Source organism: Chiloscyllium punctatum, chromosome 9 (assembly GCF_047496795.1).
Source record: "Chiloscyllium punctatum isolate Juve2018m chromosome 9, sChiPun1.3, whole genome shotgun sequence".
Classification (NCBI taxonomy): domain Eukaryota; kingdom Metazoa; phylum Chordata; class Chondrichthyes; order Orectolobiformes; family Hemiscylliidae; genus Chiloscyllium; species Chiloscyllium punctatum.
Genome location: NC_092747.1, coordinates 118,049,893 through 118,077,375, shown reverse-complemented (window position 1 = coordinate 118,077,375; position 27,483 = coordinate 118,049,893). Strand labels below are relative to the sequence as shown.

General features: G+C 40.0%; 1 long non-coding RNA gene across 7 annotated transcripts; it reads left to right on the top strand.

The window, feature by feature from the left end:
• Nucleotides 1–594: 594 nt before the first annotated feature.
• LOC140481641 (uncharacterized) lies at nt 595–27,029 on the top strand. Of its 7 annotated transcripts, XR_011961575.1 has the most exons (8): nt 595–3,693; nt 7,041–7,189; nt 7,798–7,875; nt 10,447–10,519; nt 12,378–12,458; nt 23,518–23,591; nt 25,745–25,814; nt 25,905–27,029. It is a non-coding gene; the product is annotated as an uncharacterized lncRNA (long non-coding RNA). The 7 variants fall into 7 exon arrangements; XR_011961573.1 differs by lacking the exon at nt 12,378–12,458; XR_011961576.1 differs by lacking the exon at nt 25,745–25,814.
• The last annotated feature ends 454 nt before the right edge of the window (nt 27,030–27,483 follow it).

Here is a 27,483-nt window from a genome sequence, read left to right as displayed (position 1 = left end):
TTGTTATAAACAGTGAGAAAATATCTGTACTTTAATGCCAATTTTCCCATACAATACTGCCCAGGAAATGCTGATTAAAGATATGCACTTACTCCTTATCGCTATGCTGTGTTGAAACATGTAGTATTTTCTATTCATCGTTCACAGCACTCGGATCTGAATCAGCCAGGCTGTGATACAGTGAAGGTGTTAAACATTTTGTGTGTCTTATGGCAGAATTTCCTTTAGCTTTATGGGACATGATGATTAAGCTTTCGGGCTGCACACTGCCATAATACAATTACCTTTGAAGCAGCATGTACTATGAGCATTCTGAACACTTTCCCACCTCTCACTTTTATAAGACACCAGGTAGAAGTATATTTTGATTATCGTTGTTAACTGGATCGGTGTGCACTAGTGCCAACTCCTTCAGAAAATAAAACACAACCTAAACTCAATTGATTCAGTGCCGATAAGAAGATCTTTTTGAAAATATGATCCATTTATAATGAACAAAGAAAATGGGTTCGACAGTGCTCGCATGACAGCTGCTGGTAAGTTCATAAAGAGTCATTGAGCAACAGGGGGTGGTCAGGCTACGTCACTTTAACTGCACTGTTTCTGTGCAACAAAGAAACGCAGCGATTCAGCTCTCATATCTACTCAATTGAAAACATTCATCTGTGTGTACTGCTGGAACAAAAGCTGTACCATCCACCTGAAACTCCAGAAGAGCCCTCGGTACAAAAGAAAGCAACCAATAGGAGCAACTGTGTGGCAGATAAGTCTAACTTGTGCATTTGTCAATCAAATTGTTCAATAGTTTAAAAGAAAGGAAAGCAGCATGAAACATGACTGTCTGCTCTTCAGTCAGGACCGAGTACAAAAACTGTGTGACCCTATCCCCCAGCACACAGTCTCCCCCCTCACATTAACAAAGTATGGCTCTCCGCCATATGGAGAAACACTTCAAACACAGAAGAGAGAAAAGCCATTCAGCCCCTCAGGTCTGATCCGGCATTCAGTTTGGTTAGGGCTGATCTGTATTTGAGCGCCATTTACACGACATGGTTCCATCGCCCTTCCATAGGCCTAGGTGCAGGATTCCAATGACTGGCTTTGGTGGTGGTTTTCATCGGCATTGGTCTGGGTTTCCTTGTGGTGGCTTTGACGCCAGTCTGTAACTCCATTCAGCTTTTCTTCGGCATTATGGGAGTTCAGCTTGGATTCTAACTGGGTGTGTTGTCAGTTCCTTGAGCCCAGGGCCATGAAGTGAACTAATTTCTCATTTTTAAAATAATTTTTAAAAATTATTATACTGTCAGGGAGGAGCTGTTATTCCGAACATTTTATTTCTTTGTTTTTCTGATTTTTTACTGTGATTTTGTACTTTTGAAGGTCTGTAATGCTGGACTTTATATTTTGTTTTAGTCCCTCAGAATTTATACTCTAGAATCTGTAACTGGGTGCCTTTGAACCTAAGTTGGCGCCATAAGTGGCAACTTGTAAATTTTTCATATGACAATAAAGCTAATTAAATTCACAGTCTCAACAAACATTTCTGAGTTTCAGTTTGAAATGTTCAGTAGGGATAAAGTCAGCAACTTTTGGGGGAATGAGAGTTCTTCATTTCCCCAACAGGTTTTGTGGAGACATGTTTCTAACCTCATCCCTGAACTGCCCAGCTCTGATTTTACACACCCTCAGCACACTCAAATACGGCAAAAAATGTTTCAGACTCACCCCACCTCCTTCACTTAATTGAATCCAACTCAATTCCTACACAGACTTTGAGATTACTTTTTAAAACTATGATGGGGGCAAGTCTATCAGTTAACAGTTCACGTGCTGTCGATTCGGATGGATTTAAAATCAATTAAATTCTGCTTTCGTTATTTAAAGTGAGCCCACTTAACACTATCAAAACACATTTGTGTCAAGCTAAGTACAGCTATATGTTCAGTTTAGTGGCTATTGATAATATGCTATATGTTGTGGTGATACTTGACACAAGACAGAATTCTCAATACAGCACACAATAAAAAGTGAAGAATGTAAAGTTACATTGCTATGTAAAGCTCCTACTAGATTGTTCTGGCTGAATACAATGGTACCCTGCAAAATAACAAGCAAGCAAAAATGATATTCTGATGGAGGAATTCCTAGCACAAGTTCTGTCTAGTACAAATTAAGTTTTAACAATTTTATGTAATTGATTTTGAAAACATTATACTGGAAACCATTGCTGTCTGGAAATCTGGTCAAGCCCTGGATCAAACCAATAAGGAAAGCAGGTGCCCATTAATTTCGTCCACTTCCAGCCCTTCATGGAACCTCTGAGGTCAGAAGTCACATGACACCAGGTTATAGTCCAACTGGTTCATTTGGAATTGTAAGCTATCAGAGTGCTGCCCTATTTTCAGGTAAAGTCTTCACCTGATGAAGGAGCGGTGCTCCGAAAGCTTGTGATTTCAAATAAACCATTGGATTATAGTGTGGTGCCACATGACTTCTGACTTTGTCCATCCCAGATCAACACCGACATGTCCACATCATGAAAGGTCTTAAAATAAAGTCTCTTTTAGAAGTAGACCTGGGTTACTTGGCAATTTTGAATATTAAAAATATTTAACTTTCTTAAAAACTGATTTGTGTACTTTGAATAAACTTGTAATTCCATTCTAAAGGTATTTTTAAATTAAATTCATAGTCAATTATTTCAATTCAGTTGTGGATTAGGCACACTGGGGTTGATTCTCAATGGCTGTTTCAGGCACAACAGAGCACCTGAGGTGATTGTTATAGTATCTTGAACTGAAATACTGGGCTGAATGTTTACCACAAATTGGATAAATGTCAATTTTGGTGCGTTTTGTGGAGGATTTCCTTTCATGAGCCCCAGCAAGACTTCTTTTCCGATTCTTCAAACCCATCTCGTTACCCATGCAACACATCTTAGTGGTGCCCATTTCATCCTCTCTTCCCTCTTGTCAGAAGTGTGGGTATTCACCGTTACTGTGAACTCCCAGGATTCACCAGCAGAAGCGTTATTTTTAAAGCCCAGCTGTGCAGCCAGTCAGGAGCTGTTGGTCACGTGTTGACCTTCACTGGACATGTAGTGCAGCAGGAACCAAAAATAATCACTTCTCAGGGAATGCAGATGGCGCAGTCGACACTTAGTTGCAAATAAAAGGACACATTCATAAATGTATCGCGTTTTTTAAGAATCAAGCTATGGAAGTTACCCATGCTTTGGAGCATTCCAACTTAGAGCCATATCTAATGGAGCGCTTCTTCTTCCTCAACGGCTAGGGTAGCCCACAATTTAATATAGACAAACATCGTACTGTACTGTCCCACATCAAAGTCAGGGTGGTTATGACCATGCATGACCTCACCTTCTCTGCCTTGCAGTGACCCATGTTACTCAATGCACTATGATTTCCTCACCCCTACCTTATACATTGATTGCCCCTGACTCCCTTTCACAATTATGATCTCCTTTGCATCCCATGAAAGTTCCCAGATGTTAAACATAAGATGAAGTAACTCAAATATTGATGGTACATACGTCTGTAAGTTAGCTCACTGAGCTGGAATGTTTGCTTTCAGATGTTTCATCACCATGACTGGGTAACATCATCAGTGAGAGTCTCCAGTGAGGCGCTGGTGGTATGTCCCGCCTCTATTTATAGACCTTGGTTTCCTCAGGTGGGTGATGTCATTTCCGGTTCTTTTTTTAAAAGGAAGGTCAATGGGATCTAAGTTGATGCGTTCATTGATGGAGTTCTGGTTAGAATGCCATGCCTCTGAAAATTCTCGTGCATGTCTTTATTTCCCCTGTCCTAGGATGTGTGTGCTGTCCCAGTCAAAGTGGTGTCCTTCTTTGTCTATATTATAGAAACTAGTGAGAGTGAGTGGTGTCTTTTGATGGCCAGTTGGTGTTCATGTATTCTGGTGGCAAATTTCCTGCTAGTTTGTCCAATGTAGTGTTTTTTACAGTTCTTGCATGGTATTTTGTATATGATGATACTTTTGCTGGTAGTATCTAATGGATCCTTTAGGTTCATTAGTCGTTGTTTAAGTGTGTCAGTAGGTTTGTGAGCTACCATGATGCCAAGGGGTCTGAGTAGTCTGGAAGTCATCTCTGATATGTCTTTGATGTAAGGTAATGTGGCTATAGTTCTTGGTTGTGTTGTGTTTGCTTGTTTGGATTTTTTTCTGACGAATCGGCGGATTGTGTATCTTGAGTACCCACTTTCTTGAAAATGTTGTTGAGATGTATTTCTTCTGCTGTTTGTAGTTCTTGGGTGCTGCAGTGTGATGTAGCTTGTTGAAACAATGTCTTGATGCAGCTCTGTTTGTGGGAGTTGGGATGATTGCTTCTGAAGTTAATTATTTGACCTGTGTGTATTGTTTTTCTGTGGACACTGGTTTGAAGCTCTCCGTCAACTGTGTGTTCAACTGTCATGTCTCGGAATGGGAGTCTATCATTGTTCTCCTCCTCTTTTGTGAATTTTATGCCTGTCAGGATATTGTTGATGGTGTTGTAGGTTTCCTCAACTCGTTCCATTTTGTGATGACAAAGGTGTCATCTACATAGCAGACCCAAAGTTTGGGTTGGAATAATGGAAGGGCAGCTTGTTCAAGTCTCTGCATTACTGCTTCTGCTATGACCCCATAGGTGTTCTGTGGACTTGTTTGTAGGTTTTGCTATTGAATGTGACATGGGTGGTGAGGTACAAGTCCACTAGCTTGAGGATGTTGTCTTTGCTAATGGGGTTGGTGCTGTCTGGTGTTTGTAGTCCTGGTTTTCTTAGTAGCGATGCCAGTGTTTCTTTGGCCAGGTCAATGTTAATTGATGTGAAAACGGCTGTAACATCAAAGGAGACGATTATTTTGACCTCTTCTATCTTGGTGTCTTTGATGGTGTTCAGGAATTCTTGAGGAGAGTGAATGGAGTGGCGTGAATCAACAATGAGGCATTTTAGTTTTTGGTGGAGTTCCTTGGTTAGTCTGTATGTTGGTGTGCCAGGTAGAATGACTATGGGTCTGAGGGAGCCCCACTTTGTGTATTTTTGGTCATCTGTAGAAGCATGGTGTACTGGATCCATCTGGTTTCATATTTTAGAAGTCTGTCCTGTTTAATTCTCCTGATTTTTAAAATCCTGTTAGAAAGAATGAGAGACAGCACCAACCACATCAGCAGACGCAACATCGGCACGGTGGCACAGTGGTTAGCACTGCTGCCTCACAGCGCCAGAGACCCGGGTTCAATTCCCGCCTCAGGTGACTCTCTGTGTCTGCGTGGGTTTCCTCCGGGTGCTCCGGTTTCCTCCCACAGTCCAAAAATGTGCAGGTTAGGTGAATTGGCCAAGTTAAATTGCCCGTAGTGTTCGATGAAGGGGTAAATGTAGGGGAATGGGTCTGGGTGGGTTGCGCTTCGGCAGGTCGATGTGGACTTGTTGGGCTGAAGGGCCTGTTTCCACACTGTAAGTAATCTAATCTAATAGCATCCTCAAGCTAGTAATGCAGATACTTGAACAAGCTGCCCTCCCATCATCCAACCCAAACTTTGGGTCCGCTACGTGGATGACATCTTTATCATCACAAAACAGAATAAATTAGAGGAAACTTACAACACCATCAACAATATCCTGACAGGCATAAAATTCACAAAAGAGGAGGAGAACGACAACAGACTCCCATTCCTAGACGTGACAGTGAAACGCACAGTTAATGGAGAACTTCAAACCAGCATCTACAGAAAACCAACACACATGGACCAAATACTTAACTTCAGAAGCAATCATCCCAACACTCACATCAAGACGTATCAAGGAGCTGCATCAAGACATTATATCAAGAAACTACATCACACTGCAGCACCCAAGAACTACAAACAGCAGAAGAAAAAATCTATACAATGTTTAAAAAAAGGGTACCCAATAAATACAATCCATTGATTCCTCAGAAACAAACCCAAACAAGCAGACACAACACAACCAAAAACTATAGCCATATTACCTTACATTAAAGACGTATCAGAAATAACGTCCAGACTACTCAGACCCCTTGACATCATGGTAGCCCACAAACCTAACAACACACTTAAACAGTGACAAATGAACCTCAAGGAGCCATTAGCTACCACCAACAAAACTAACATCCTTTACAAAATACTACTGTCCTTGATCGGACCTACCCTCGTTCTCGTCATTCTCATGTTTCTCACATACGCATAAAAGGCCTTGGGGTTATCCTTGATCCTACTCGCCAAAGATTTTTCATGCCCTCTCTTAGGTCTCCTAATCCCTTTGTTCAGCTCCCTCATGGCTATCCTGTATCCCTCCAACGCTCTGTCTGAACCTTGTTTCCTCAACCTTATGTAAGCCTCCTTCTTCCTCTTCACTAGACATTCAACCACCCTCGTCAACAAAGGTTCCCTCACACGACCATCTCTTTCCTGCCTGACAGGTACATACATATCAAGGACACGTCGTATCTGTTCCTTGAAAAAGTTCCACATTTCAATGACATCCTTCCCTGACAGCCTATGCTCCCAACTTATGCTCCTCAGATCCTGTCTTGCAGCATTGTATGTACCCTTCCCCCAATTGTAAAACCTACCCTGTTGCATGCGCCTACCTCTCTCCATAACCAAGGTGAAAGTCACAGAATTGTGGTCACCATCACCAAAATGCTCACCCACTAACAAGCCTATCACTTGTCCCGGTTCGTTACCGAGTACCAAATCCAATATGGCCTCCCCTCTGGTTGGACAATCTACATACTGAGTTAGAAAAGCTTCCTGGACACACTGCACAAACACTGCCTTGTCCAATCTACTTGATCTAAAGAGCTTCCAATCAATATTTGGGAAGTTGAAATCACCCATGACTACTACCCTGTTGCTCCTGCACCTTTCCAAAATCTGTTTCCCAATCTGTTTCTCCACATCTCTGTGCTATTGTTAGAACTTTATAAGTCTCTATGAGATCCCCCCATTTGTCCGAACTCCAGTGAAAACAATCTTAACCTAGTCAATGTCTCCATAGGAAAGACGGAGTAAATGTTGTCAGCTGTCCCTGAAAACGTTTCTGTAGTAACAAGGATCAGCGTTGGACTGGCCACTTGAACAACTGAACTACTACACTGTTAGGACTCACCCTGGGGCGCTTGCCCTGTCAATGTTTGCTTCAGTGAGGTATCGTCAATGCTTTACATGTTTTCGTGCATAACTTTCAGTTTTAGCTATTTTGGTTGAGAATTAGAAAATGAGATAAATACAGACAGTCCCATTGGGGTGGGGGAGGGAAAAGAGAACATGCTGACAGGGAATGTAACAGGTAAGAAAGGGAAGAAATAGGAGTTTGTTCACAACTTGATGGGGTTGAACTCAATATTAGGTCCAGAGGGTTGTAAAGTGCCTAGTCTGAAGATGAGATGTTGTTCCTCCAGTTTACGCTGTGATTCACTGGAGCACTGCAGCATGTCGAGGACAGACAAGGTAAGTAAAATATTCAGTTTTAATGTTTGCCAGAACACCAAAAACAACTGCTCATTCAGAAAGTGACCCATGTCTGTTTAATGGATGTAGCACTATAAAACAGCAGGTAGTTGACTAAACTGGAGAAATGAGATCAAGCCATCTTGCAGTAACAGCATTGAGGAGTTGGGGATAGGCTGTGGGATGTGTTGGAACTAAAATAGTTAAAAAGCATTCAGAAAATTCTACAGGCCAGGCTAAGAAGTCCAGAGCAAACTATGTTGTCATGGAATTTAAGAAGGTTCTCTGGTTCTCAATTCATCTAGGAATGTGAAGAATTGTGTGAAGAAATGAAGTGAAGAATTGGAACCCCTTATAAAGGAGAAAGGGCTTAATGAGATATGGTAAACTCAAAGCGGTATTAATATTTGGGTAGAATCTTTCTTGATTGTATTGGTCATTTAAAGTACAAGCTATGGGCTGTTCACTGGAACCTTACTACTTAATTTGTTCATTTTGTTGTCCCATCCATATATTCTATTCTTTAAAAGATGAGAGTCTATTAAGACTATACATGACAAATATTCAGTTTGTCCAATATTCTCCTAACAGTGTGAAAACACAAGTTTGGAATATACAAGTGGAATTTATAGAAGTGTTGCGTTGGTTGTTGACTGGACGATCTATACCAATTGTTGTGCAGCCCATGACTTTCTGTCCAGTGATTTTCTAAAATCCACTCTTTCAGAGTGTCTCGCTGACATTAGAATCATGCTCCATCAAAGAATGTTCCTGGGAGTGTGCAGATGTTATATTAAAATTTTCATTGGATCAGTCAAAATTAAAGTTTGACATTCTTGTAGCGTTCGCTGTGAGTTCATGTTAGAGTAAAGTGCTTTGCATTAATTAAAATACCTTTGAAGCTCTGTCACACGTGTAATGTTGGAAAGACTGCAGCCAATACACGGTGATCTGCCATAAAATGACGGATCTGTTTCCCTGCGACCTCACGCTATAGAAAATCGCACTGTAGAAGATCACTAATAGAAAATCACTTTACCCGTTCTGTAGAAAGTTCGCATTATCCAAACAACTTCCACAATTCATCAACTGCGTTATAGCCAATTGGTACTGACAGAACACATTGTAACAGAATGACCTGTATGCAAATAACAAATTCCTACAAATAGCAATGTAACATTGATCAGATACACAATTTCTTTTTATTATATACTGGGGGTTAAGTATTGGCCTGAACTCCTAAAATAACTATGCTGGATTTCTGGATACAGTAGGGTCTTTCACATTCAGCTGACAGAGTAGTTGGGACCTTAGTTTAAGATATCATCAAATTGAGCAATACTCACTCAGATTAGGGCTGGAGGGTCAGCGTGCTCATGTCTCGGGAGTGGGCCCTGACCCTCAAGGTATTGTTCATTAAGGACATTATTGGTGAGTATCAAACTAACTAAGGCACAGTTGACCCTTGAATGTTCACAGGATCTATGTTAAGCCTTTATAACACATCAAAATATATCCAACTATGTTAAAGGTGTTTAGTTTTGGTCACCAAGCCATAACAGAATGATACAGAGAAGAATAATGGACGACCAACAAGTGTACAGCTGTGAGGAGTAATTAACAAAACTCTTCCTTATTCAGAATATGGAAAATGTCATCAATTCCTAGCTGTCCTGAGGGGATTGAGAATCAACTATATAATGTGTGGCTGGAATTATCTGCATTCCTAGTCCCAGCAGCAACTGGTCAGAATGTATTTTTGTCTTAAAATGCTTGGAGGTCAGGAAGAAGGATTATTCCATATCCTCTCACTCTACCCCAACCCCCTCAACAAGCTCTTGGGCCTCCCCATCCTCTGGCAACACCAAATTACTGGTCATGAAGGATTTCCCAGCAATAGCCCCTCTAATTAGCAACCTGGATGCCTTACACAGATGTGAACAGGGTAAGATGTTGGAAAGGACTCTGGAAAGTTTTATTTGAATGAAGCCCTGTTATTTAGATCAACATGATCACCATGTCCTTTGTCTCTCTTGCTGTTTCCTTGCTATATTGATCCTCCGGTAAAACTCAGGTCCAAATTAGGGATGAGAAGATCCTGTACTTGAAATATAACTTCGAGCACCAGTGAAGAGAAACGTCTGAACAAGGCAGAATGACTAATTTTGAAATGTTAGCCTTCTGCCGATTGACCTAGATTAATTTCCTTTGGCAAGTGTTGATCTTGAACATTTCATGACCTCCTTTCATTTGAAAACATGAGCAGCAATACCATAACTAAAAATACACTTCAATCTCAGATGTAGTTTTGCAATTGATACTAAGTGGCCAGCAAAACTGATGACAAGAAATGTGTCCCAAATTATTTGCTGCAGTTAATGTGCTTGTGGTTATAACACTGACAGCCTCTTCACCTTACCACTCAAGACATGATTAATCATGCACTGGATAACAATTGCAGAATAGTAAGTGCTCCTTAGATGTCAACACCAATAGATATCAAATAAGTAAAGCCCAGAACCTTGACATTACATATCGTTATCATGATCTATCAATCAACATTGTATCTGACTACTATAATGCAGGGTACTGTTATTTGATCAGTGTCATGTATGTGATATAAATTTGATGGAGTTAATCAAGGGAAGGATACAGATGCTTTTGCGATTGCAGTGAATTTCAAACAAATCCTGCAATAGGGAAGATCTGAATGTAATGAAGTACAGAATTAGTGAAACTATCTTGCCTGTTTTCATAAGATTCACACTAACAGATGTAGTTTCGTGGCGTGAGTGAAGTTCATCATCTATAGAAAGATGTATATAAAAGCAAAATGGTGCAGATGCTGCAAATGTGAAATAAAACCAAATGCAAACTATTAATAGGTCAGGGAACAGACCACTACTCTGATGACAGATCATCAAACTGAAATGTTACTCTGTTTCTCTCCGTAGATACTGCACGGCTGTGTGAGCAATGAAAGATGGATGCCTGGAATTGATAGCACAAATGACACAGAAAGATAAAGTATTGAAAGTCAATCCCTTGATTTATTTTCTGAAATTGAGTAGATTTAACTTTGCATTTGCTTTTTACTGTTTTACATCAACTTGTTATCATTTCCTGAACTGTTACCATAGCTCTTAACCAACCTGTACAGATATGCTATGACACTGGTCCAGCACATGACTTGAGCTTGAATCATCTGACCCAGAAGCAGGGACACTACCATGACACAACAAAAGCCCTTATGATTAATTTTAAGTTGTTGGAATTATATATTTGATGAGGTAAATCTTGTCCCATCGTGTTTACAAAGGAATTTATATTGGTTCCTTTCTAAACATATTTATGTGGTTGATTGCATTCTGATTGCATCTAATTAATCATTTAATAAAATCCTCAATAGGCAATCTGATAGGGAGTGAACTATTGATTAGACACTAATGCATTAACTCTAAAAAAAAGTAGCAATCTGATGAAAGGGTTTGTCTATGTCAGAAAGGCATGAGATAAGAATGAAATTTATCCTTTGAGCTGTGAATCAGGAATCAGCTTTACATCACTCCATCTTATTGGTGTTTTAAGTGATTGGCAGTAATTGGTAAGAATGCTTGTCAATAAAAAGAAATGAGGGGAGTAAGGAAGGAAAGAAAAGAGGGAAGAACTGGAGAATGAAGGAAGGGAAGGCTTATATAGAATTTTTCATGAACTCTAAATGCCTCCCCATTGATTTAAAGCCAATGAAGTACATTTGAAATGGAGTCGCTCTTGTAATGATGAATACACAACATCTAATTTTCACAGTGAGGTCTCACAAATACCACTGTGATAATGGCCCCATAATTTGTTTTAGTAATGATAGTAAAGAGATAAATATTGGCCAGAACACTGGGAAGAACTTCAAAATAGTGCAGTGGAATTTTTTACAATGTTTTCGACAACGTTTGACAATGCAGCACTCCCTCAAAATTGCACTGGAATGCCATTCCACCTTCTCTGCTCCAGGAACTGCATAATTATGTTATTGCAACATTAAATCATTCTGTGGGGTGGACAAAGAAATGAAACTATTTCTCATGACAATTTATTTCTGCTCAAATAAAATTGGAGGTGAACCTGCAACATATTAAAATTATTGCAATTGTGGTGATAAAACTCCAGCCCTCAAGTTCATTGCCACTCATCTGTGAGCCTCTTTTCTCAAAAAGATTTCACGGTGTAGCTTCACCTCACAAGCCTTCAGCGTAATCACAAACGATGTCTGGACATTAATACAAACATCAGATTTCATCTACAGCACCTTGCTGTTGCAGGGATTTTCTTAAAATACATGTTGGCTCACTGGCTCACAGGAATCTAATGCAGTATTTAGCCAAACTGATACAAACATCTTAAAAATCAGATTTTGCAGGAAATGAGAGGGAAGATCAACTTTATAAGAAATAATGGCATGAGTCACTGCACCAATAAACACTTCTAATTTTGTATTTATGTATATTTTTGCTGGTTTTTTAGCACAACTACATTGGTTTTTATTTAACAGACTATAGACATAATAGTAATTGTGCTTTTGACACTGGACCATTGACCTGCAAGTTAGATGAGAAACTCAATGATTCAGTCCACTTATTACACAATCAAGACATAACTGTGCTTGATTTCACTGATCATCTTGAAATTAATTAAACAAAGTAAGCAATTACTAATTGTTTAGATTTTTGGGGATACAAACATGATAGCTTTGATTGCACTATCAACAAAATCAAGTTGAACAATTACCGTGTTGATTAATTGAGAAGGAATATCTTAACAGTTGTGAAAGTAACTTTTTTGGCTTGGACTTTCATCTTTGAGATGGGAATCATGAGTTGATCCATTACAGATGCTGCAGCTTTGCCTCCTGCCTGACTGTTCCTGACCATGCTACTTTTATCAGGAGTTCACAGGGGCAGACTGGATTGAGGTAACTACCCCTCAAAACATGCCTGAGTCATAAACAGAGAGGTCAGGCAATGAGAAGGGCCACATCAGTTCCCTGGTCCAATTTTGTTTATTCAGAAACTTAGTTCTCACCCCTCACCCTTAACAATTTCGTGAGCACTTCAAAGCCTCCCCAGTGTTATTTTAAGTCTCATGTGTTCTCTCCATCAGTGGACACGACTAGGGTGGGAATGAAGGTGGCATGGGGTATGGATGTACATAGAACATAGAACATAGAAGAATACAGCGCAGTACAGGCCCTTCAGCCCTCGATGTTGCGCCGATCAAAGCCCACCTAACCTACACTAACCCACTATCCTCCATATACCTATCCAATGCCCGCTTAAATACCCATAAAGAGGGAGAGTCCACTACTGCTACTGGCAGGGCATTCCATGAACTTACGACTCGCTGAGTGAAGAACCTACCCCTAACATCAGTCCTATATCTACCCCCCCTTAATTTAAAGCTATGCCCCCTTGTAATAGCTGACTCCATACGTGGAAAAAGGTTCTCACTGTCAACCCGATCTAACCCCCTAATCATCTTGTACACCTCTATCAAATCACCCCTAAACCTTCTTTTCTCCAATGAAAACAACCCCAAGTGCCTCAGCCTTTCCTCATAGGATTTTCCTACCATACCAGGCAACATCCTGGTAAACTTCCTCTGCACCCGTTCCAGTGCCTCCACATCCTTCCTATAGTATGGCGACCAAAACTGCACACAATATTCCAGATGCGGCCGCACCAGAGTCTTATGAAGGAGCCCAGGATTTGAAGGGACATGAAGATAAGGGAGCTATGGAGGTATAGAGGTGCATGGAGAATGAGAAAACTTGGAGGTATGGGTGTATAGGATACAAACATACAAAATCAAAGAAAAGGCAAACTATTCGCCCCTTGACACTGCTCTACCATTCAGACAGATCATGGTTGGTCTGTCTGTGTTTCAAATTCCAACTTCCCATCTAGGGATGACAACCTGTGATTCCCCCTAGCTGACAAGAATTTAGCCATCCCTGTTGTAAAAATATTTAATGACTCTGCCTCCATCGCCTTCGAAGGCAGAACTTTTAAGATGCACAAGCCTCTGAGAAAACAAATTCCACCCCATCGCTGTCCTGAAATAGTGAGTCTTAATTTTAAGATATTGCTGCTTGCCTTGAACAGATTGCTGATGTTGAAGTCATTACAGTTTTACAAGTTGATTTTAAACAGATATGAATACTATCAGATTATTGACCATGCCTCAGAAATTTCATTTTCTCGGGGTTAATTTTGGCTTCCTGACATTTGGTAGACTTCCAGTTTTGGTTGTATTTGTTGGTTGCAATTGCTATAACAAATGTTTTGGTCCTCTGTGATACTGCACAAACATTTTTCATATTGCCACATCGAAAACAGCACAGTGAGGATGTGATTTTCTTTTTCGCTTTAAGAAATTCCCTCCATGTGTTTGAAAGAGGCAATTTACTGGATTTGATTAGAACAGCTGAATCCTCCTCCTGAGGTCTGCAGCATCACAGATGCCAGTCTTAAGCCAATTTGATTCACTCCATGAAATATCAAGAAATGGCTGAAGGCACTGGATACTGTGAAGGCACTAGTCACGAGCAATATTTAAGCAATAGGATTGAAAACTTGTGCTCCAGAACTAGATGCACTCCTAGCCAAGCTGTTCCAGTACTGCTACAACATTGGTATTTATCTGATAATGTGGAAAATTGCTCAAGTACATCCTGTGCACAAAAAACAAGATAAATTCAACCCAGCCAACTGTTGCCCCCAGTCTACAGCAAAGAGGCAGAAGGGATCATTAACAGAGCTAGCAAGCAGCGTTTTCCTTAGCCATAACCCAGTGGCTCAGTGGTTAGCACTGCTGTCTCACAGCAGCAGGGACCTGGGTTCACTTCCCCACCCTCGGGCAACTGTCTGTGTGGAGTTTGCACATTCTTCCCGTGTCTGTGTGGGTTTCCTCCCACAGTCCAAAGATGTGTAGGTTAGGTGAATTGGCCACGCTAAATTGCCCATAGTGTTAGGTGCATTAGTTAGGGGAATGATTCTGGGTGGATTGCTCTTCGGAGGGCCACTGTGGACTTGTTGGGCCGAATGGCCTGTTTCCACACTGTATGGAATCTAATCTCATTGCCTCAGAGTTTGGGTTGCACTGGAGCCACTCTGCTTTTGACCTCATTACAAACTTAGTCCAAATTCGGACAATAAAGCTGAATTCGAGCGGAGAGGTGACAATGACAGCCCTTACATAAAGCGGGCTTTGACCAAGTATCGCATCAGGGAGCCCTAGCAAAACTCACATCAGCCAGTATCAGGGAGTATATTCTCCTTTGGTTTGATTCATACCTAGCACAAAGAAAGATGGGACCAAAAATATTTTGAGCCACTTTCAAATGATTATGCATCACTTTCAATTCTGCTTCAATTTGTTATGTGTCTGTCTTTGATCCATGCATAGTCCCTTCAACTTTTCCCTATTGTCAGTTTCGTCTCAATTTAATTTTCCTGCCTTCAGCATTATTATATCGTGAGTGTATTTGTCAAATTAATAAATGTAAATACCAACCAGTAAAACAATTATCTCAGCTATTCAAATATGTAATATCTTATGCATGTTCATGGATTCATATGAAAATATATCATACCTTAAGGCCAGGAAATAGTTCAGATGAAAATGACTCAGGACTTCCTTGGATTTACTCTTGAGCCATAAAACACCTACAGTGTGGAAACAAGCCATTTGGCCCAACACATCCACACTGACCCACCAAAGAGTATTCCACCCAGACCCAGCCGCTTACCTTATAACCTTACATTTCCCATGACTAATGCACCTAAGCTACACATCCCTGATACTCTGGGCAATTCAGCACAGCCAATTCACTCAACCTGCTCATTTTTGGACTGTGAGAGGAAACCCACACAGGAACAGGGAGAATGTGCACACTCCACACAGACAGTCACACAAAGGTGGAATTGAACCTGGGACCCTCATGCTGTGAAGTAGTAGGGCTAACCACTGAGCCACCATGCCACCACAAATGAGTGATTGCATGTGAAATAAATGCTCTGGAGGGTACACAGAGGGACAGTTGGAATGGTGATGTCGGCTTAGGTCCAGTATGAGATCGACAGCTGGGGCAGAATGGTTTATTCAATCCAGTCTAACATGAACAAGTGTGGGGGGAGGAGGGGGGGGATTCAGATCCTGTGGAGGGGGGGATGTCAGTTCCTGGGGCAATTCCTTTAGAGAGTGCTAGGCTGGTGGTTCCATAAGGGCCCCACTGGTATTTTATCTTCTTCAAAGACATTCATTCTGTAGGGGGAAAAAACACTTCTGTGTGTTGTTGTTGTGCTGAAGGGGTTTTGTACAGTTTGCAACTGTAATGGAGGTTTTCTGTACTTTGCAGGTGTGTTGGAAGTCTCCCAAAAAGTGAATTCCATCTTAAACCTGGCATTTATCTTTTGAAATTGCGCTAGGCTCCTCTGCTTTAAATGGTTTGATGAGTGTTTCCCCAAGCTTGACTCTTGGAGTATATGAGATTTCTCTCACGATGTTCATAGAATCCCGACAGTGAGCCACCGGGCCACCCTTCTGAGTCACTGTACTGCTCATCTTACTTTGTCAATATAACTTTAAGCAGTAATGACAAGATCTCTATTTTATATAAAAGAAAATTACTGCGGATGCTGGAATCTGAAACCAAAAGAGAAAATGCTGGAAAATCTCAGCAGGTCTGGCAGCATCTGTAAGGAGCTCTTTTCTCTCCTTACAGATGCTGCCAGACCTGCTGAGATTTTCCAGCATTTTCTCTTTTGGTTTCTATATTTTATATGTCCATCTCAAAACGTTTTAAAACATTTCAACCTTTCTAACCAAGCTTCCAGTCATTGTTCTTCACCTGACCTTGTCAAATCAGGGTCGAGACTATCTTTTTAATATATTTTCAGGAAGTTTGGTCTGGTCTATTACAATTCTATCGGTCACTACAACTTCTTCTGGCAACTTGTTCCTTGCACGCACCACCCTCTGCGTGAAAATGTTGGGCCTCAGATCCTTTCTAAATCTTTCTTCTCGAATCTTAAACCTGCGTCCTTAGGTTTGGACTTTGCTACCCTGGGAAAAAGACCTTGGCTATTCACCCTCTCCATGCCCCCCATGATTTTATAAAGCTCGATAAGGTCACCCCTCAACCTCCAACTCTCCAGGGAAAAAAAATGCCTCAGCCTATTCAGCATCTCGCTACAGATCAAATACTCTAATCTAAGCAAAATGCTTATCGGAAAATGACACAAAAGAAAGCCGAGAAAGAGATGTGGCTCCATCACACAAAGATGTGCAAATACGATGTTAACTGAATTAGGAGATACACTGGAACAATAAAGTCTCAAATGATTGACTGAATACTATTAGATATCAAAACCAAACAACTTTACATCAAAAACAAATAGAACTAAGATAAACTGAGGAATGAAAACTTCATTTCAATGGTGAACCTTTAAAAAGGATTTTTTTTGAAATCGAAAAGAATAAAGAAAACATAAAAGAAATCTTTATTTGAAGGTTATAATATAGTTCACCCTCCTTAAACTTAGACACGAATTTACTTCATGGGTGAGTTGCATGCCTCCTGATCAGTTCCCATTAAAATGGTCAGGTTGAGTTGGACATAATTATGTAAAAATATTTAACTTCGTATCTATCCAGAATCCATCCATCCTTGGAGATTAAAACTCCCACCTTAATTAATGTTCATGAACAGTAACAATTAAAGATTCAAGTAAATGATAAAATACACAACTACCGAATTTGAGGAAAAAATGTCTTTTGCTGTTCAAAAAAAGAAAATTCTTAAATCATCTTTTTAACATTCTCAAATAATTTGTCCACTGGACAAGGACATTTACTGATTTTTTTTTCACCTGAAATAAATTCTTATTTGCCTTGATGTGGTATTCAGCTGAGGGAAAGGGACATGGACATGTCTGTCACTTGGGGTTGTCTCCAAGCTGTTCCAAAACACCCCTGGTGAAAGTGGTGGGGTGATGGCCTAGTGATATTATCGCTGGACTGTTACCTCAGAGACTGAGGTAATGCTCTGGGGACCCAGGTTTGAATCGCACCACTTCAGATGATGGAATTTGAATTCGATAAAAATCAGGAATTAAGAGTCTGCTGATAACAATGAAACCATTGTTGATTGTTAGATATGAATTCACTAATGTTCTTTAGGGAAGGAAACTGCTACCCCTACCTGGTCTGATCTACATGTTACTCCAGACCACAGCAATGTGGTTGACTCTTAACTGCCCTCTGGGCAATTAGGGATGGGCAATAAATGCTGGCCTATCCTGAATGATTTAAAAATGATTACAGAACAGCCAGGGAATTATCAGTCCATGTCTCCTTTACATTGATAGATATTATGAAATAGCTTGTTTGAAGCAGATTGGAGCTTAATTTTATCATTGAAGATTTGTAAGAATGCTGCTTTCACCATAATCTTTTTTTTTTACTTTTTAACACTGTGGCTAAAGACAGTTATAGTTGGTCAGCCCCATGATAAAGAATTATCATGGTGCACAAGAATGGCTACTGTGTACTGAATCATGAACTCACTCGCCTGGTTTTTAAAATAATTTACTATTTTTCCATCAAAGACTTTTTGTTGTATTTTTACAACATTATTGAGGCTTCTAAAGATATCTTGGCTTGATGACTTGGAAACAAGAGTGAAAATCTGAAAAGATGAGACACAACCCCTTGCTGAGATATTTGTATCATCGATTATCACAAATAAGGTGCCAGAAGACTGGAGGTTGGCTAACCTAATACCATTATTTAAGAAAGGTAGTAAGGACAAGTCAGGGAACTATAGATTGATGAACCTGACATTGGTGGTAAGTAAGTTGTTGGAGGGAATCCTGAGGGACAGGATTTATACTTATTTGGAAAGGTAAGGACTGATTTGGGATAGTGAACATGGCTTTATGCATTGGAAATCATGTCTCACAAACTTGATTGAGTTTTTTGAAAAGTTACAAAGAGAATTGATGAGGTCAGAACAGTGGACGTGATCCAAATGGACTTCAGTAAGGTATTCATGAGAGGCTGGTAAGCAAGGTTAGATCTCAAGGAATACAGGGAAAACTAGCCATTTGGATACAGAACTAGCTCGAAGGTAGAAGACAGAGGGTAGTGGTGGGTTGTTTTTCAGACTGGAGGCCTGTGACCAGTGGAGTGCCACAAGGATTGGTGCTGGGTCCACTACTTTCCCTCATTTATATAAATGATTTGGATATATGAACATAGGAAGTATAGTTAGTAAGTTTGCAGATGACACCAAAATTGGAGATATACGGGACACCGAATGTTACCTCAGATTACAATGGGATCGTGATCAGATTGGCCAATGGGCTGAGGAGTGGCAGATGGAATCTAATTTAGATAAATGTGAGGTCCTGCATTTTGGAAAAGCAAATCTTAGCAGGACTTATACACTTAATGGTAAGGTCCTCGGGAGTGTTGCTGAACAAAGAGATCTTGGAATGCAGGTTCATAGCTCCTCGAAAGTGGAGTCGCAGGTAGATAGGATAGTGAAGAAGGCACTTGATATGCTTTCCTTTATTGGTCAGAGTGTTGTGTTGGTTAGGCCACTTTTGAAATATTGCGTGCAGTTCTGGTCTCCTTCCTATCAGAAAGATGTTGCGAAACTTGAAAAGGTTCAGAAAAGATTGACAAAGATGCTGCCAGGTTTGGAGGATTTGAGTTATAGGGAGAGGCTGAATAGGCTGGGACATGACCTCATAGAGGTTTATAAAATTATGAGGGGTATGGATAGGATAAATAGACAAGGTCTTTTCCCTGGGGCAGTGGAGTCCAGAACCAGAGGACATAGGTTTAGGGTGAGAGGGGAAAGATATAAAAGGGATCTCAGGGGCAACTGTTTCATGCAGAGGATGGTGCATAAATGGAATGAGCTGCCAGAGAAAGTGGTGGAGGCTGGTACAATTGCAATATTTAAAAGGCATCTGGGTGGGTTTATGAATAGGAAGGCTTTAGAGGGATATGGGCCAAGTGCTGGCAAATGGGACTAGATTAGTTTGGGATGACTGGTCAGTGTGGACCAGTTGGACCTAAGAGTCTGTTTATGTGATTCTCTGACTCTAAGTAGAAATACACAGGAGGAGATCTTTGTTCAACTGCTAGTAGATACATGTTGATGACTGCAGACACTTCATTTGGCACATCATTTGGGATTGTAGAGGTTCCAATTCTCAAGGTGGGTTTTGGCACCTCACATTACCTGTGAAGATCTGACAAGGTGTTATGCTTGCTGGCAGATCTGAAGTATCTCAATTAAAGCATGCCAAACTTTTGATTGTACTAAACATCAGCCAAAAATATTTTATTGCCCTATCTTCTATTTATTACAAACTTCAACATCACAGACATTATAATAATTAAATTATTACCATACCTTTTGAGCATTTTCAAAAGAGTTATTCATGTTCGCCCACTACTGTAATGTTCTTCTTTAGCTTTTCCTAGTTTCTCCAAACTTCATTTGGATGCAGCATAAACCTCAGACTACCAGTGCATTCAATACAATTTATAAAGTAAATCTAATCTCGATCTTGATACACTTGTTTGTTTACTAATCGAGGACATTTGAGTTAAATTAACAAATTGGTACAGGGTTTGGATTCATTTTGAACCTTTTATATATGACAATCACAATGGCTTCCAAGGAGCGATCAAAGATGTCAATCTCAGTTCATTGGTCAAGTACTCGCATTCATCAACACTAACCTGATAATGACTAGTATAAATCCCTCTGGCTCACTAATCTTTTCAGTTTAGGAAATCTGTCATCTTTAGCTGGTCTAGCCAGTTCTGAGGAAAGGTCACTGGACCCAAAATGTTAACTCTGATTTCTCTCCATAGATGCTGCCAGACCTGCTGAGCATTTCCAGCAATTTCTGTTTTTGTTTCTGATTTCCGCTCTTTTGGTTCTTAGTTGCTGCCAGTGTTCAGGAGAGAAAGGTACATGCTGCCAGAGCCTCCTCATATGCATAAAATTGTCTAGATTATCATTATACTTTCACACAAAAAATGGGTAATCCCCAGCTCTTCCCAACTATAGCTGAAATGAGAAAGGCAACACAGCTCATATTGATCATACCTTATTAGAAACCTACACTATGGAACAGAAAGGCTAACTTTGAATCATATTTCCAAATATTTACCTAATGGAATTATAGCCATTTGATTTATTTATCTCAAAATGTCACCCACGTTCTAATTTTAAGGTTAAAAGCATCTATCAAATGTAATTAACAAGGTTGGACATCAAGAGTTGTTAGAAAATGTACTGCAGCTGTTAGAAGACTTAACAAAATCAAAGAAACATTGGGAATGCTCAGCAAGCCAGACAGCATCTATGCAGAAAGTAGTCAAGCTTTTAGATTTAGCTCCTTTCTCAACAAGGGGAATGTTTGAGCAAGTGTCCAGACACAGTGCATCAACTCTAGCTCCTCCATGGATGCTACCTGACCTTTTGAGGTTGTCTATATAAGAGTAATCACTTGGTCTTGAAGTGTGGTGTTTCTCAGTTGGAGGTAATAAGTGGTAATTGGTCAAAGGTGATTCTAACAAACATCAGATTAGTTTAAATGACCACCAATAGCAAATTGCTATAGAGAAGACTACAGGTAGGGTTATACCCTGACTCCAGTTCTGAGCACAAGTTATTTGAATATCAAAACCAACCAAGTCATAAAATGATACAGCGCAGAAACAGACCCTTTGGTCCGTGCTGACCAGATATCTTGAACTGATCGAATTTCATTTGCCAGCATTTGGGCCTTTTCCATTAAAACCCTTCCTTTCACGCAACTTGAGAGAATCTAAATGATTACTTTTTTATTTTAGTTTAATTTGAGAATACTAATTCTTCCTTTATATAATTTGTTTAAATGCAATGAAAGTCTGGAATGAATTAATTAGGTTAATGATTAAATGCATTTTTTGTTATCAATTACAATTTCTACAAACAGTGGTAATGTCACTGCACTAGTAATCCTAAACCTCAGGCTGAAGTTCTTGGGATATGGGCTTGAAACCTACCAGAGCAGATCATAGAATCCCTACAACATGGAAAGAGGCCATTCGGTCCATAAAATCTTCACCAACCATCCAAAGAGCATCCCACCCAGAATCAGACCCTACTCTATCCTATAAATGTGCATTTACCATAGCTAACCCACCTACCTTGTACATCCCTGGACACAATGGGGCAATTTAGCCTGGTCAATCCACCTAACCTACATATCTTTGGACTGTGGGAGGAAACTGGAACACCCAGAGAAACCCACACAGGCACAGAGAGGATGTGCAAACTCCACGCAGACAGTTGCTCAAGGTTGGAATCAAACTATGAGGCAGCAATGTAGCAATGTTAACCACTGAGCCACCATGCTGCTCAAATGGTGAAATATGAGTACAATAAAAACAGGAAAAATAAACAAAAATTATCATCATGGTGATCATAATACCCCCTGTCAAGTGTTGTAAGAAAGAAAATGCACCTGGTTCGCTAATGTCCTTCAGGGAAGGAAATCTGCCAACCTTCTCTTATTCCGCTTTCAAGTGACTCTAGACCTACAATGAATAAAAAGAAAATAGAATCAACAGAACTCCAGTAACTTTTAAGACACAGAGACCAGAAGCTGAATAAAAGATTCTTGAATCACAAATTGCATTTTATGGTAATTCAATGCATTAGTCTCAACAGGATGCTTGCAAACCACCTTTACATTACACTGATTCACTCCAGAAGAAATAATTTTACGAAAGGGAGGAGAGAGCCAAGAAAGGTGATAGGGAGCCCAACATCCATCCCCTCCCCCATGCTTTAGTGGGAATGGACCAGTCATGTGTTGATGCTGTGTCCTGCAAGGTTCATTGCCCAGCTCTTGCTTTGTCATCACTGAACATGTATTCTAAACGTACCCAAACTTCCACCTCTATTTGGCAACACATTCTGTCTCTTGTATCCTGCAGGCATTAGTAATAACTGCTTAGTCTCTGCTCTGAAAGGAGCAACAACTCCAGATGTATCTCATACTCCTGAGGAGGACACATATCAGCCTACCATGTCATCATGCCACAGCTCTCACCTATCAGGATACAGTTGTCTACTTCAGTATCACACATGGGGCTGCAGCGTCACCTCTCATTGTATTGTTGCTGCCAGGTCACTTTGCAAGCAAGGACAATCACTCACCTCATTGATTAGACCAGCACACATCTCAGGGCTCCTTGCTTGCTCTCTTTGCACTCACTCACTTTCTGAGTACTTGGATGCTCACAGCATCTCTGCCTTGCCTTTAACGTGCCTTGCAGCATCATTTGGAAATTACAGGCATTGCTTTTTGTCTTTTGGTCATAGTTGTCAACAAGGGGGTGGACCTGTTGTTGTGCAGCACTGTGCTAAATCGATATTACATCCGCACAACACACCAGCAGCAAACACATTGTATGTACTTTAATTAAATGGCCATTTCTGACCATGAGATCAGATCATATTTTATTCTATCCTCCTGGGGAGAAGCAAAAGAACCAAGCATGAGGCTTCGTTGAGATTGCAAACTTCCTTATGACTTAAGATGCCATTGACTGCACATATCCCCCTGCAGAAGTACACTGAAACTGAAGGAAATTCACTTCTTAAGTGCAGCTAATGAAAGTAAAATACACTTGTATTTTCACATTCATGATCACAGAATGTTCCAAAGTATTTTAAAGCCAATGCAATGTTTTTCAAGTGCAGTCTTTGGTGTAATACAGATGCTGAAGCTGCCAATTTGTCCACAGCAGATTTCCACAGATAGCAATGTACTAAAGAGCAGGGAAAATAGTTTTGTGATAATATGGAGGGGCTGGAGCTGGATTAGGGTGGACAAAGTGTGATAATGCTGCTCCTTTCACCAGGTTATGATGTCCTTGGCTTTTTTTTTCAGGAGGTCATAAAGACTCAGACTCTGGGAGCTCTACGTTTGAAGGGTTTCAGGGCTAATTTGATTATCACTAACAGGTATTGTCTCAGGCAAAAGGCTTTAAAGTTTTCAAATAAACACTTGTACAATGAAAGGGAGTGGCCATCTCTCCCAGCTCAGCTTTTCTCTGGTTTGGGTTGGGTTTGATTTTAGCAGGCAGGTGTGAATCTGCTGGACCCAAAGAAGCAGGTCAAGGCTGGTCCTCATGCTCTCTCTGACATCTCTCCTGTAAGAACCTGTGTTTGATTTTTCCCTTTTTTGTTGAGAGGTGTTGATGGGGATTGTTGCAAGTATTTGGAACAGCATCATTAAGTTGGGATAATCTGTTTGGTTTTGGGGTAGGTTAAATTACTTAGTGTTCTGTTCTCTTTTGTTTGTGCTTCATTCAGTAATCTTGCAAATAAATTCTGTTTGTTTAAAAGCAAGTGGTTTCATCCACTTACACCTGCTTAAAATTACTGACGAAGTTAGGGTTCGGGCTACTTTCTTGAAATGTTTTGAGAAGGTCTGGCCTGGTCCATAACAAAGGTCAGGAGTCAGAAGATACTAGGTTATAGTCCAACAGGTTTATTTGAAATCACAAGCTTCAGAGCACTGCCCTTTCATTAGGTGAAGTGATGCTCTACTTTTGTAATGCTGATTGGGGGATGAATATTGGACAAAGCACTAAGTATAACTCCCTGCTATTACCTTCACAAGCTACAGTAAAGTATTTCTTCAGTACACCTGACAAAGGAGCAGTACTCCGAAAGCTTGTGATTTCAAATAGACTATTGTACCTAGTGTCATCTGACTTCTGACCTTGTCCACACCAGTCCAACACTAGCACCTCCACATCATGCAAAATAATTTGATATGCATTTCAGTTAAAGTACTATCTATACTATTCCACATTAAGACACTCTTCAATATTCTTTCCTCAAGCATGCAGTCATTAATTCAGTTGGTGTCCATGGGATCGTGCTCTGCACAAAATAATGATACATTCACATAATACAGTGTGATAACACTACTCCTTTAACAAGGTTATGTTGTCTTTGGCTTTTTTATTTTCAGAGAGGTCATAAAAGCAGCAATTCGGAAAAAGTCTAGGTTTAACTACTTGAGAAGGTTTTCAAGTTAAAAAGAACATTTGTACAATGAAAGGGGAGTGTCCAGTTCTCCCAGCTCAGCTTACCTCTGGTTTGGATTTGGTTTGGTTCTTGCAGGCAGTTGTGAAGCTGCTGGACCCAAAGCAGCATGTCCATGCTGATCCTCCCTTTCCCTGACATCTCTCCTGTAAGAACCTGTGTTTGACTTTTCCTTTTTTTGTCGAGGGGTGTTGATGGGGATTGTAGCAAGTAGTTGGAACAGCATCATTTAGTTAAGATAATCTGTTGGGTTTTCAGATAGGTGACGTTATCTGTATTCTGTTCTTTTGTTTGCATTTCATTTGCGTTAATCTTGCAAATAAATTCTGTTTTGTTTAAAACCAAGTGGTTTGACCAGCTGCATCCCTCCTGGAATATTCACTGTCTACCTGCTTAAAACAACTCGTGAAGTTAGGGTCCGGGCTACATTCTTGAAATGTTTTGAGGGGGTTGGCCTGGTCCATAACAGATTGGGGGCTCTTTGTGGGATTTGTTTTATCGTTCAAAATTGGGATTAGGATTGTTGGAAGGAAGTCAGTGGTAGGTGTTAATGTCTTTTGTTCTGGGTGTTGATTTTGGTTGGTTTAAACAGAGCTGGGGTTGCAATGGCTCTTTCATTCACTAAGAGTTTTCTGAAGATGGAAGGAGGGACTGTGGAGGTTTTATAAAAGGTGATTAAGGCCAAGCTGCTGGAATTAACAGACAGTGTGGAGTTGGAGCTGCCTCCTTCCATAAGGAAAGGAGAGATAATTACAGCAATAGCTCAGCATTTAAATTTGCTGGAAATGCCATCAGAATCTTTGGAGATAGCTAAAGTTCAATGGAAAATGAAACAACTTGAATTACAGGCAAAAGACTAAAAAACTTGAATGCCTTCTCAAGTAGTTAAGCCTGGACATTTCAGAATCGCTGTTTGTAAAAAAAAAACCAAGGACAGCATAATCTTATTAAAGGAGCAGCATCATCACAACAGCCATTAAATCCAAAGTAATTCATTGCAAAGGACTTTGGGATATTTTGCAAACCAGTGACTGGTGCAATTTTTCACTTCTATTTTGCAGGAAAATGTGAATCCACATCTCACGCTTCCTGAAGAATTGATCATATGTGCATAGCAAGGGTATAATAAGAGTAAGTAGCAACTTAGCACTCCATGGTAGAACATTTACCATGCCACATTAATTTTTAAGTATTGGTTGTACTGTTCCCATGTCTCTTTAGATGGCACAGTTGGAGAACCTATTTACCTGCTGTCAGCTGAACAAAAACTGCTATCCTACTGGCAAACCTGGTATTACTTATCACATAAGCTGAAACACTGTCCCATGAATGAAGACAAGGACTCCAAGTTCCGGGTAGCCCATCTCTTTTTGGTATTTTCTGTAGTTTCTGATCAACTGTAAATATAGCAGATGCACACTCTCATGAGACTTCTTTTTTGTGAAGATTTACAGTGATATAACGAAAGACAAGAAGTCTGAAGCAGCCTCAAAAGGAACTGGTTAAAGCTTTTTCATGTTTTGTTTCATGAATCTCCCCTTACCCCAAACAATGAGACTGAACTTTCTCTGATGAATTCAACCATATCTACTCATAAATGAAGCAACTTCATGCCATTCAATGAATTTGAATGGTGAAGCGGAAAACAAGATAAAATTTTCTCAAAGTTAATTGTACAGGAATACAAATTGGACAATGACTGCTGGATATTAACATTTAAACATGCAACTGCTCTGGAGCTGAATGTGCTGTACTATTTGGGCATAAATTATTCTGAGCAACAAAAGTAATCATTGAGAGAAATTGGGCTCTTTATATCAAGGAGTACTTTGTGCTGAAACTGAGTGCTTGTGAATGGTTCTCCTATACCAACATCCTTCATCTTGATTAGCAAGAAAATTGCAAAAAAAAGGTTGTTATAATGTTGGATGCAGGTAACATTGCAGGGGAAGTTCCTAATGCAAATATATCTATTTTTGTTTTCTTTGTCACCTGGGAGTTCATTAGCATATTTAGAAGTTTATTATCATATTTAGAGGTTTCCAGACTTCTGACAACTCCATGAATAATAACGTTGTGTTTCAGGATTCTGTGTTAAATTCTCATGTAAGTAATCTGATGGATCTCATTTCATTGATGGGGTACTGCTCTTTACCAATTCCTGAAGACAGAGTTGCCTCTCACACTACCTTATGTTAAGATATCACATATTGTTCTCCATTCTGATATTGTGCATGAAGATTGATTTGAGGCTCTCTGATCAAAACATTTTCCATGTCTATTGGAGTTATCACTGAGGTTGAAATGTCTATCTGTAAGGAAATAAAGAATTCTATGTTGCTGCAACATGGGACAATAATTTTTCTTGGTTTTATTTACGGCAACCTTGTCTCTTTATGAAACCTCTGAAAGGTTTACATTAATTATTGGATTGGTTGTCATCACAATGGCTCACAAACACTTTGGAATTGCCAAAATTGTGCTAGCCTGGCAGGTATAAAGCATAGCCAGGAGGTTTTGTTTGGCATGATGACTCATGTTTAGATAGAGGCTTGTTTACAATCACACAAGGAAATAAGTACGTTTATTTTTATTGATTCTTCAAGACAGTTGCACTTTTTAAAACTATATGATAATTACTTGTTGCCTGCTATTGTGTATCCTTGGTATATTGAATACAGTTTGATATATGTTGAAGTGAGTGATAAATTTAATAATTATGTCTTTCAGTGTTGCTGAGTCTGGAAGTCACTCCAGTGCCAGCAGCTCATGTATGTAGAATTGGAACGCTATTAGAGAC